Source organism: Phyllopteryx taeniolatus, chromosome 4 (genome assembly GCF_024500385.1).
Source record: "Phyllopteryx taeniolatus isolate TA_2022b chromosome 4, UOR_Ptae_1.2, whole genome shotgun sequence".
Lineage (NCBI taxonomy): Eukaryota > Metazoa > Chordata > Actinopteri > Syngnathiformes > Syngnathidae > Phyllopteryx > Phyllopteryx taeniolatus.
In genome coordinates this window covers 29,099,934-29,112,803 of record NC_084505.1, presented here as the reverse complement: position 1 = coordinate 29,112,803, position 12,870 = coordinate 29,099,934, and the positions used below count along the sequence as shown (strand labels likewise).

General features: G+C 42.5%; 1 protein-coding gene across 24 annotated transcripts in view; it reads right to left on the bottom strand.

The window, feature by feature from the left end:
- The window catches only part of LOC133477067 (receptor-type tyrosine-protein phosphatase delta-like), a 168,653-nt gene that overhangs the window by 86,078 nt on the left and 69,705 nt on the right, over positions 1-12,870 (bottom strand). The gene's annotated exons all lie outside the window — the stretch shown is intronic.

The window sequence follows — 12,870 nt, the reverse complement described above, 5'->3', positions numbered from 1 at the left end:
TGAAGAAAATACCAACGAGGCCGGCTGTGAGAGTGCGTACGGCGGGGATCTCACTCCCGCTCTCACACACTAATATGCAGTTAAAAAAAAAACAACCAAACGCACACAAGGAGACCATTTTGGCTGCTCATAGCAGGAATATATTGTAGAACATGTTTCTCATCGGAAGACAATTCATCGTCCGAACACGTGGCGGCACGAGGCTGATGGATGAGGACGAGCGGCCGTCTATCAAAGCGAGCTTTCGTTTTCATGTGTCACTGATGTCAGAGATGACGTCATCAATCATGATGCTGCGGCGTTGCGGGGGATTTAGAGAGCTTGGGGGCCAGGGAAAACACCACAAGGGATTGCACCGGTACTCGTTGTATGGCCAACAGCTTGTAGAAACACGACTGCATTATTTTTACAGTTGATTTCAGGATCAGGCTAACAATAACAGACTGATAAACTGATGCCACATCCCATAATGCTGAAGCACTTCTAATATTTTTGCTCAGGGACAGAAGTGTAAGCATGTCAGAATTCAGTATCGTAGCTTGATAGTGTTGTAGGTTTAAATACATAAAGGCACCAGCATCAAATTCAAAGCCTCTTAGAGCATGACCATCCATAATTTTGATCTATTACATGCACAAGATTAGTAGACCGCCAAAGAGAAGCAGATAAATATGGCACAGATAAATTATATATATATATATATATATATTGCAATAATAATAATAAAAAAAGATCATACATCACTATTGCATCAAGTAAATCAGGCTAAGGATTAGCAATATGCGAGCCCATGTTAAGTGTAAAACGCGGTACATGAGATCCACAATGCAACTTTGACGCATTTACTTTTTTTAGCAGATTTGTGATGGCTGTGAGGAAATAATATGTAGGCCAAATATTTCATCTTGTGGTGTTACGTGATTATAATACAATGATGATTCCCCCCGACCATAAAACTGTGTTATGGAATCCCAGATTTTCTTTTATATGCTCATAAGATTTTCTCAGTGTCGGTGGCTAAAGGAATTGAAGGCATTCTTGCTAATTTGTGGCCAGTAAAATCCTTCATAGTCATGTTTCCTCCTATAGCGGAAGAAGGGTGTTTGAAGAACATATAGCGTAGGAACAGAGATTTTCCTTTGAAAGAAAATTATCTATGTCAGTCTTCACACCCCTGCACACTTTCAAAATAAAATCAATGCAAAGCCTGTTTACATTACGTTTAAAAAGTATGTGACAGTTTGGCATAGGTTCATGAAAAAAGCTACCGCTAGTAGGCACACTTCGAGTAGGTTGATTGTACACCGTGTATTTTTAGCATCGTCCTTTAGAAGGCAAATGCTCATATGTTAACGTTTGTTTTGTGAAAAGAAACAAAATCCCACCTGGGGAGAAAAAAAACCGATGCAAATGTGGAATTATTATGCCAGACTTGCCGTAAAGCTTTTAATCGTACCCTCGTGCTCTGTCAGGGCACTGGCACTGAAGTTGGTGAATCTATGCAATTCACCAAGAGAAAAAAAGACAACATACGGTCTGACTTCTCTTGCTGTAATACAGCAACATTTTGCATACAAGCAAATAAAACGGGATACATACATCATAAAAGTACCTAATGATGCAATGTGTCACGTCTTCAAAAAGCTGAGAGGCCAATACATCAAGGCAAGAAAACTCATCTCTCACATGTCGGCAGCAGGCTCAAGTGTGAAGATGGATTTGAGCTGTGTCGCGGAAAGACGGTCGACTCGTCCTTGTCGGACTTCCGAAAGGATGAGGGGAAAGGGGAGGCCGGTGGTTGTGGGCTCACGATAGGTGCTCCAGGAGAACTAAATATTTTCCCAAAACTCTCCAAATGCCTTTGTCAGTGAGGCACAAGGAGGTGGGAAACGCCCGCTACGAAAGGCGCACGCTCACATGAAACTGAATACACCGAGAGCTCGGCGTGCGCTGCATCGTCTCGCTGATTGCTCGCTAGGGAATGCATATCGCTGATACGGAAAAGAAAACAGCGCATAATAATATGCGTGTGCGTGCACTCCCATCCTGGGGTATGCGTTGTGGAATCCAAAGCATTTGACCCCAATCTGCGTCTCTGCATTATTTATAGTTCAATGCTAGCTTTCCTTTTGTTTGTTTTTCAAAGCTTGTCTGAGGGAAAACAAATTGCGGTTATGGAAAAATTAGACATGCAGGGACGACAGACAATATATATGTATATATAGTAAGTAAGAAATAGTTAAGAGAAAGCCTGTAATTTTCTGGTGTCTATTTGAATAAACACAAAATACTTTGGGAATAATTCATTAAAAAGTAAAAACTGCAAAAAGTGCACCACTGTATTTGCTGGTGTTTTGCTACTGTACTGTAAGCGATACCGGTATTCAATATTGTGTCCTGCCCACAAGCAAACCAAACTACTGCGAGCGGCATACCTGATGAAAGGGTGCCAAAAATTGCGCTGGATATTTTGGGATCCTCAGCAAGGGAAATGCCCAAAAGTGTACCGAACTGCACTTGAAAAAGCGCTAATTGAGCCATGGCATTTCTTTTCCGGTCCTCTATTGCTAATGTATCTGCTGCAGAGCTAGTACCTAAAGAATGGAATTCAAGGATTAGACGCACTGCATTACGTCGGTAGACAACGTGGAACTTGCAAGAAAAAAAATGCACCAAAGACTGAATGCCCTTCGTTGTTGTTTACTGTGTTATTTTGCTTCTTTGTTGGATTCAGCAGATTGTGTTGTTGCAAGCTATAATGTCACTCTTTTCTGTAGCTCTTGGAAACCAAGGTAAACCGAACTCAACTGACTCGTGATGCATTTTGAGAAAGATGAAGAAAAAACTGTACATACTGTACTACACTTGAGTGAGTGAATATTAACTCTCCTTAATAGTAATTTAACCGGTTTAAGCTCCTTATGGTAAAATTATTGTCATTTTCTAATAATTTGATTTCTATTATGTCGACATTTCTTTACCAAACCTTTTTCTACAGGAAAGAAGGCCATTTTCCCTCCTACAGTATTCAATACTAAAGCCTGAAGAGTAGGTTATTTACTACCACGACTACTATAAAACTTTGAGAGTGTATTTTAGTGTTTCATGAGAGCAAGTTGTGTTTCTACAAGGATTTAAACAAGAGAGCAGTCACTAAATCACGCACATGCACGCATGCTCCATCCAAGAGACCCGCTGGAGCAAATCAATGGCAGCCACAATGAGCGCCACCATTTTGCTGGCCGCCACCCAGCGCCGAAGACAAGAGGCGAAAGAGCGTACCAGCGCCACCGAACTGCTGGCAGTGAGCGACAACACAACACGCCGCAAAACAACACAAGGGCGAACGTATCAGCGGGCTGCAGATCGTGCACGCAAATTTGTTGAGCGAACCTGCCGTCGCTTGCGTGGACGTGAGCGGACCGTCTGGAGTGAGCGAGCTTATCGCAAACTGCCATGCTGTGCCTATGCGTGCGAGAGTGATGGAATGTGTGTGTGTGTGTAGATGCCAATGCAGCGGTTGACAGTTTGAAATATGCGGCTTTGCAATTCTCATTCGGATGATTGTTCTCTTTCATGTAGTCGAGCAGCCAGCATACGTTAAGCTTGCCTGCAAATAAATCCTCACCATGCACACACACACACACACACACATTATTGTACATGGTGTCTCTTGTTGTCACACACATATGCTGCTGGCGTGGCAGACTGGTTTCTAATCGGCGAATCATCATATCAGCCAAGAAATGTCAGATTAGGTTATAATCCTGCATTTTAGTTCCCTTAACTTGGCATTTACGCTCCCTTAATATGTCTGTCGAAAGAAGAGAAGCACTAGAGGTGCCCAAATAGTTGTTGTGTGCGCACACACAAACGGCACTAAGAGCAAGCAGTTCTTTGTGAACCTGAAGTGAGTCTGTGCAGCAACAATTGAAGGCCAATTAAATTATATTTATATAATGAAGTTATTTGATGATGAGAAACAGCTTAATAAACTCTCATGATGCTCTTGAACGCCCCACATGAAAGCAATACTTTAATTGAGCTTTTACCGTTTTGGGGAAACAACAAAGGAGCAGATGTAGAGGAATTTGTTTTGTGCTTTCTTTTTTTTTTTAATCATCTATTTGTTTTCTTATCAGCTGTGTGTTATTCTACACACATTTGTTGTCAAGCTGCTCACGAGTTACACTAACGACAAGATACAAACATTACCTCTTTGAAGCTATGAAACCCTCCACAGTTTATTGACGCCCAAGCCGAGACGGAGTCTGTAACTCGAGGAGACAACCTTGTTATTCTCAATAATCTATGAAAGGAGCTCCTTGTGGGAGGGCGGCAGTTTGTGAGGTGTCTCGTCGCTTTGGTGGAGACATTCAGTGGATGCGCGAGCAAAAGCGATGCCAATCCCTTCACCGGAGAGGGGAGGTGGATGTATTATATGACGGTTCAAATTTAATATCGGGAGGCCTGCTGAGGCACTTCCTGTGTCCGCAAATGGAGTGGTTGCTGAGTCGAGGGCTTTGGGATACATTAGGGAGTGCACAAAGAACACACGGGAGCACAGATATGGTATCATAAAGCAATAGGTGTCTGGGTTTTTGTCTTCATTTCCTGCAATTTCAGATTGCACCACTCACAGGATGTTTACATCCATCATAACAATAAAGTATTAACGTACTACTTCGAGAAAGACTGATACACTAACATAAAAAAGACCAACCCAAACAGTTTCAACAGCATATTGTAATGAGTATATCACAGGTGTTAGGCTGAAAACTCCTACGTCTAAATTTGGTCAATTTCATTACATTTCTGTTATTTACTTATTTATTACTAATTATTGACCAATCTTAAGTGTTGAAAATGGCTTACTCTTTTTGACGATGTAATTTTAATGGCTCTACATTAACATTTACATTTTTTTTGGTTTCCTGAAAAGCTATGGTTTTGGAGATATGAGGATTTAACAGAATACTTTGTACTTAATGCTAATTTAATGTCCGTATTTGAGCCACATTTTACAGCAGAAGCTACGACAACCGTAACAATCGTGACCGGTGTGAATGCGACGCAACTGTGCGCCAGGGGCGGGTCAGACCAGCGTTGGTAATTTCATAGACCGGCGCAACCCGTTGGATCCGAGATGGGCGGGCTGCGCCACTGTGGGTGTGTTAACAGCCGACTTCATTTGCCGCCAATCAAAGCAGCTCCTCTCATTCCCTTTAAATGCGGCGCAATGACAGTCTCGACGGAGACGGTGTAGCAACAGACACTGTGAGCGGGTACCCTTATTAAATACAGAATGAGCTGGTGATAACCGCTGGTGACTTAAATATGTTCACGGACCTCACTATCTGTCTGCCTGTGCCCCAATCAAATTTGACCTTGTATTTAGTGGTGGTCTGAGCAGGCACAAGGTTAAACTGACTTTCTGCCACCAAATTGTCCCATCTCCAAGGATACACCCTTGCGCTTGCACGAAAATGTGAACCCGCCGGCATTTGCGAAAAAAGAAAATGGAGCCCTAAGGTGAGTAATCAGGAATTGGAAAAGAATACAGTGGAACCTCAAACACAATTCCTTACGGAACGCTCTTAACTTTATTGACAAATGACAAAGACATAAGAAGAAGGTGAGCCATGCTGCAGATGCATCTTACGTTTTTATAGATTTTTTTGTGGATTTTGAGTTGGAACACAAGTCCACGTACTTCGTGTAACCTCGTAAAGCCATGTAAATTTAGCTAGTACAGTTTCTAACAACACATTTTGCTATTTCACACATTAAACATGGGAGCATCAACACTAGAAACGTTAAATCCCAAACAAAGATCCTGCAGGACATTCCAGGTCAGGTTTGCATTCAAGCCTGTGGCATTCTCTCTTGTGAGGTCAGAGCACATCTAGCAATTTCAAATGTTTGCCGCTTGTAAAGAGATTATTTATCCACATGGGACCACACACAAACATGCACATACACACACACACGCGCAATCTTGCACAGTCCACATGGCACTGCAATACTTAGCATTCTGTAAACCTTTAAACCTCATTCCAGGTCTGTCTTTACCATGATTGTTACACAGAGAGAGCCCTCGCACAATCCCTACTCATGGTGAATGATGAGGAAAATGGCAGACACACACACAGGCACAGACAGACACACACGTTTAATCCCAGGTGCTTTAGGGACTCTGAGGGGAATGAAGGGGCAGCACATAATTCCTGAACATGAACAAGAGGAAAAGGGATTTGCGCCGTCGAAGAGAGGGCGAAGGCAAGCCAATGACAACAGGATGAAAGATAAAGAGCGGGACAAAAGAAATGTGGGAGCTCATCAGTCTTCTACGGTGGCCTGGAAGGGCAAAACAATCAAACAAATTGTGAAACACTAACATTTCAGGAAACACAAAAACAAGACACTTTAACATTTCAGAAAACAAATTAACAAAACTTGTTTTGCTTTTGTTTTAGTGTTTCCTGAAATGTTAAAGTGTTTTGTTTTTGCGTTTTCTGAAATGTTAGTGTTTGACAATGTGTTATATTGTTTTGCACTTAGTCTTCTCCTGATTCCTTTGGCAAAAAAATAAAATAAAATAAACCAGGTCACAACACATTTCCAACTAATCCTGAACCTGCAGATTAAGAAGTGGATGAGGAGGGCTGGTGGGGGCCATTTTAAGGCATTCAGGTGTCACTTTTAGTCCCGGCGGTTGTGAATGGGGAGTTTGTGCAAGAGGAGGCAAGGACTGAAGCTTTGCCACAGCAGAGGACTCCCGCTGAGGACGCAGAGCAAACACTCTCCACTCATATAATGGACTGGAAAATTCCTGGCTGGAGCCTGAAGTAGCCATCCATGAAACGTCCATAAAAACGTCAGTTCTGCTTTTCCATCGCTGATTGACAAAAGACAACAGTCTTTCATATCCACCTCTTATCCTTACTAGTGTTGCTGGTGAGCTGGGGCCTATCCCAGCTGAATTCGGGCTTGAGGCGCTTCCACCTGGACCGGCCTATCGTCAGTTCTGTCATATTCAGTTCACGTGAAAAGCTTTTACATTTATTGTTCCGGTTTGCTGTGACTTGGGTTTCTTGAGTTTCTGTATAAATTCTGCTTTCCTGCACAGTCAGATTGTGCAGTCATTGGCAAGCTTTTCATTCACTGTTAATGATTTATTTGGTCTAAAAAGTAAAGTACACATTGTTCCATGGAAGGTAGGGCTTTCAATATCATTCTAAATATATATTTTTTTTCTTTTGGCACTAATATATATGAATGTTTTACTTTATTATTATTTTTTAAACACATATCTGGCTCGTGTAACTTCCAGCTATATGTATTTTCCCGCCACCTGAACATTTGTGCGCTTCCGTCAAAGAGACATGACTCACTGAAGTCCGAGGCTGGCTGTAAATCACAGAGCATGGAGTTTTCCTGAGAATTGTGAATATCACAGAAATCCATTTGCAAAATATAGCACACGATGTGTCGTCGCCAGTGAGACGTGCAAAAAAAGAAAGAAAAAACCCCACATGCAACAGTTTTAGCCGTGCAAATGTATCCTCAAGGTGGTTTCGTTTGCAGAACTTTAATCCAGCGGTGAGTTATAGAAACGGAACCGTAAGCAACTTTATACTGTGTAAACTGTTAATGAGAAAGCCTTTGAGCTCAGTCAAACAATTCAAACAGTCTGAAGTTGCAGTCAAAACAGTTTTACTTCTGTCCTTTAGGTGGCAGAATTGCCGATTACAAACTGGTCGACGACTAACAAACACAGCAATTGTGTGAAATCGGAGGTTTCCCATTGATACATTTAAGTGCTTGATCCCTGTCTTTATGCAGATCATCATCACTATATAATGAGTTCTTTCTTTGGCTCCTCAAAGTTACATGGACAATTCAAACCAGAACTATTACCTCCTAGGTGGAGATAAAAAGAAGCAACGTTTGACTCAGTTTTAAAGATGTTATTTTGAGATACTGTTTTGCCTTAAGGAGGATTTGGCAGGCAAGTGGGCTGCAGGTTGCCAGGATCCAGCTGTGCTGCTCCTTGATAGGAAGTCGAGCAGCCAGGAGCGCAGGAGGCGCAGCGATACTATCGATTTAGCAGACAGCCAGCAGGGAAGGGAGGGCGGCTTCCGACGTTCCTCAGCCTCCCCTTCGTCTGCTCGTGGTGTCACTCCTCCTTTCGCCTTTTTTGTCCTTTTCTCCACAAGTACAGTTTGACAGGAAGGCGCAGCAGCTTGAGAAAGATGAATACCGTACATAAAGTATTTTTAAACCTACTAGCCTGTCCTGTAATATTTGTTGAATTGATTTAGCTGTTGTTTTTTTATTTTATTTTTTTACTAAGTTTGAAATCGTTTACTAAGAGCCCAAATATAGCAGACACTACCTTGCGTTTTCGTGATGGAGATCACAATCTTTAAAAGACGGTTTTGTGCTCAAAGATGCACTGAAGAGGTAAAAAAAGTCTGAATGTATAATAATAATCATAATTTTTTTTTTGAAAAAATCACCATGTGTGTAAAATAAGGTTCTGAAATCATGAAAAATAAGGCCTGCCCTCGAACTGCAGGACTGTGTGGGCGAGCCCTTCACTTGTCAATCAAATGCGTTCGCTCGTACACTATGGTTGCCGGTATCTGTACTGTAGTCAGCAAACGCGAGCGGAAAAGACAGCCTTCTCTCGTTCCCCTCTCATTTTGCCTGTACCTCCTCGTTATGTTTACGCTCAGTGTTCCACAGCAAAGACGTGCTGCCATCACATTTCCATATTTATTATTATTACATGTGCTCCATGTGCCTGCTCTGCGTTGCTGGCTCTCTCCCAGAATAAGAATGGAAACGATATGAAGATCAGACAGAAATTATGGAAGGAGAGATTCAGTGTTGTTATTTTTCCCTTCAATGGCGGATTCTCTTACCAGCCAGTCCAATCAGAGCAAACCAGGCACAGCCACAACAATTCCATTTTCCAAACCTACTGCTTAAACTCACTCTCGCACACATAATCTGAGCCAAACACATTGTACTTTTCTGCAAGGATTAACAGTTTCCCACCTCGGCATGCCTTTGGAGCCCAATTAAATGTTTGTCCTCGTCCTTAATTATTATCGTTGTGCTGTCTCCCGCTCATCCATGCTGCAGCGCTCCAGCCTCAATCCCTCCGGCATGCATCATGGCTTTACATAGCAAACTGCCGCCAAACCACAAAGTCTTATTTTCCCTCCGCTGCGTCCTCTTTTTCTTCTCCTCCTCACCCATCCTTGCCCCCGTATGCTTCCATCTGCTCTAGACGGGAGTTTAGCGGTGGAACAGCTGCGGGACTTCCACATCATTTCTTGTTGCCTTTCGACGACACTCTCCGGACACTTTTTTAGGTGTGATTGCTCAATACTAGCAAATTGGATGTACACAATTCTTCCCCATTCTGGTGAGTGAGCTCGTTAAACTTCACACCACGGAGAAACTATTTGAAATATCTCTCAGTGTGATGCACTGCACACTATAACCATGACTATACATGTCTCCGAAGATCGCACAGGTAGTGAATTAGTAGTCCATCATTCAAAAAGTGAAAATGTTCAATCCATTTGCACGCAACTATCCTAAAATGAGGCATGGAAAAATATGCTGAGTTCTACAAGGAAATTGTGAAGTGTTCCATACAGATGCTATGTTCTGCCCTTCTTATTCACAATACATAGGTTCTTTCGTGTAAAATCCTACTGAAGGCTGTGATGCTGAAATGTATTAATCTAATCTTTAATCATGGTTCTCCCCTCAGGGTGCAGCTTATATGATGTCTTTAAAATTGCTGACAGGACACTTTTGCCTATAGTTCCGCAGATAAGACTGTCATCCAGCGTCGACTTCAATGTTTGAGGAGACAGAATATTGAATGCTCTTCACTTGACTTGGCAGCCATCCATGTCTTTGTAATCTAATGCTCTTATTTTGGCCTTTTGCACCAGGCAGTCCCAAAATGTACTTTTATTGTTCTTTCACTGCTTACTTGAGTTTTTCTATAGTCCAGTGGAAACTTTGAGATTAATCACAAATTAGAATGTTTATAAAAATCAGTGATGGAACTCAAAGTAGTCTGCTTGTTGACTACTGTTTTGGTGCCCTGGAGCAAGAAGCCAACCACAACACATTACGACAGCGGATCCTCGGTCGGTTTATGATGCTACCGACGTACGTTTGGAGGTCTCGAATGGCGTGCGATGATCTAGTTTTTGCAGCGATGCAAGAATTTATCGTCACATGGCACAAGAAGACACGCTCAGTTGCCGCTGTACTTACTGTTTTTCCTTTGATTGTTTTATATTTATGGCCTTGAAGTGATTTTCAGACAAATATTTACTTTAATTATGACTATAGCTGCATTAGCACAGGTTACTCATGGTTACTTAACTCAACTTTATTGATAGAACACTGAACAAAAAAACTGCTGCTGAAACAAAGTGTTGCACATACAGATTGGACATAAAACAATAATAACACAAAATATAATAACAATAACAGCAACAATAATAATAAACGAAATACTATTTTTAAAGTACAAATGTACTTCTTCAAAAGCATAAACACAGACGGTGACTTGTAAACACTCCTGCAGCGCGTCCAAAGACCAAAAAGTGCCAGCCTCTCTGTGTGGCTGCCTGCTGTTCCGCAACCGGCCTGTTGGTGGTCTCAGTGTTTATAAAGTTGCGGATTCCTGAGAGAAGGGAGCGAAGAAGAGCCGTATGCTCCCTTCACTTTGGCAGACAGGAGGTCCAGTCTTATTCCATCTCGTTCCTTGTCTGCAGTATATGTTGTGTGAAGTTGTTAGCAGATAAATGAGAGAAACCTGATCAAATTCTCCAATGACCATTCTGCGGGCATGCTGAAATTGTAAACGCGCCACGGCTGCCGTTTTATTTCAGCCGCTCGCTAGTTCGTTCCTTGGCGAGTAACCTCACATTCCCCATCATGATCAATGGGAAAAAAAAATGGTTCAAATTTCCTGTCCCATTTAGTCCGCTCTGAACGAAACAATGAAATAAAAGAGAAATGGAGTCCGAGCTACTGCAACGGGCTGCTGACACTCAATGACGGAAATCAAAAACTTCAAAATCAAAGCCCTGATGAACTAAAAATCATGTTAGAAGGCCTAATATTTAGCATTTACTATTCTGTGCAATGCTTAGCTGTGTTCCATTCTCATTCAAAGTTGTGATATCCTTTCTTGGCAGGCGTCTCGGTTTGTTTCAGGCAGCAGCCTGTTGGCCCGCTCGTGTGTTTCCTGGTTTAGACTGCGTCGGTCTGGTTTGTGAGAACCAAAGTGACCGTCACTATAATTACCAGGCCCACTCATAACATGCGTGACCTCAGTGTCGCCTCTTCTAAGATGACGCAGCCCTCGGTGCAATGACACAACACTGACCAGACGTACAGTATACGCATACATGCGCAGGGGCAGCGCCATGCGTCCCTGCACACAAATATGGAGAAATGCGCTGACGCACACACACACACACGAACGCATGCGCACACAGCTGGCTCTGCGTACACTGGCATCCATCACATCTTATGAAACTTAATCTCTCTGAAAGGAGGAACAGCTGCACTGGCACGCACGTGTGTGCACGCACATACACACGCGCGCGAGCGGGGCAGCAGCCCAGCGAAAGATCAGCTGGGCTAAAGCAAGGAGTCGTCACAGAGCGGCACATGACAAAGCACCTCTTGACCCACGAGTTGCTGGCGGGGCTCATAAAACACGTTGCAGTCAACTTGTTTCAGGAGCCATGTCCATCTAGGGGAGTGTAAAATTTTTTTTACCAGCTATCACGCTGACTTCCCAAACAGAAGAGCGCTTCAAAATCACAATTTAGTCAGTCTTCCAAAAAGTGTATCTGTGAACTGTTGAAGAAACCACGCAACACGTCGTGAAGTGGAATTTACTTGAAAAACAAATAAACGAACACCAACATTGTCTGATCATTTCCCAAAGTTTGTCAAACACTGCACACAACTCTCTTAATGCTGGTGCTAGTGCAAAGTCAAGATGAGCGTGTCCGAGCTCCTCCACCAGTATTATTGACCGGTCTTCCCCACACTATTTGACCTGATGAGCCATACTAAAAAGGTATTTCCTCCCTAGCATTCCAAATGTATCAAAAGATCGTCATTCGGTATTGCCACAACGCTACAATCATATACATTTGAACACATATACAGTAGAGACGGAACACAACAGACGTGGATTTATTACACTGAACACGACTAATAAAGTAATTCCTTATTAATAGCTTACAATATTTGACTCGGAAAATCAGCTGACCAATAAAAAGGGTCAGGCTAAGTTTGGGAAACCCTGTTTATAAACCAAGAGTTCATGCAGGCTTGCTAAGGCCAATGCCAAATATGCTATTTTCGTTACAAGAAGCCAGTTTACACTTAATGTCGTTTAGAATTCTGTACAAGGTATTCCAAATGTGTGTGCTTTTCTTTTACAGGACCATAAAGTCATTTAGTCGTGAAATCATTTGCAGGGACATCACACTCGCACATTCATCGCTCTCCTTATGCCGTACATACATACAGTACAAACAGTATACACCTGTATATACTGCATGCACTGTGCTGTACTATATACGCTCTCACTCACATCTGCCTCACATACTTGAGCCTAATTGCTGCAAAAGCACTCGCATGACTGATTGCCAGCGAGCGAGGGCTGTAATGCTGCCATAATGTTGCCGCGAGACTGCTGACGAGCGTTGAATACACGTGGGCACAAAGACACACACACACGTAAACCCGCACACCATTACAGCCACTCGTTTATGCTGCTGGCAAGAGGTGTAATGTAAGTAA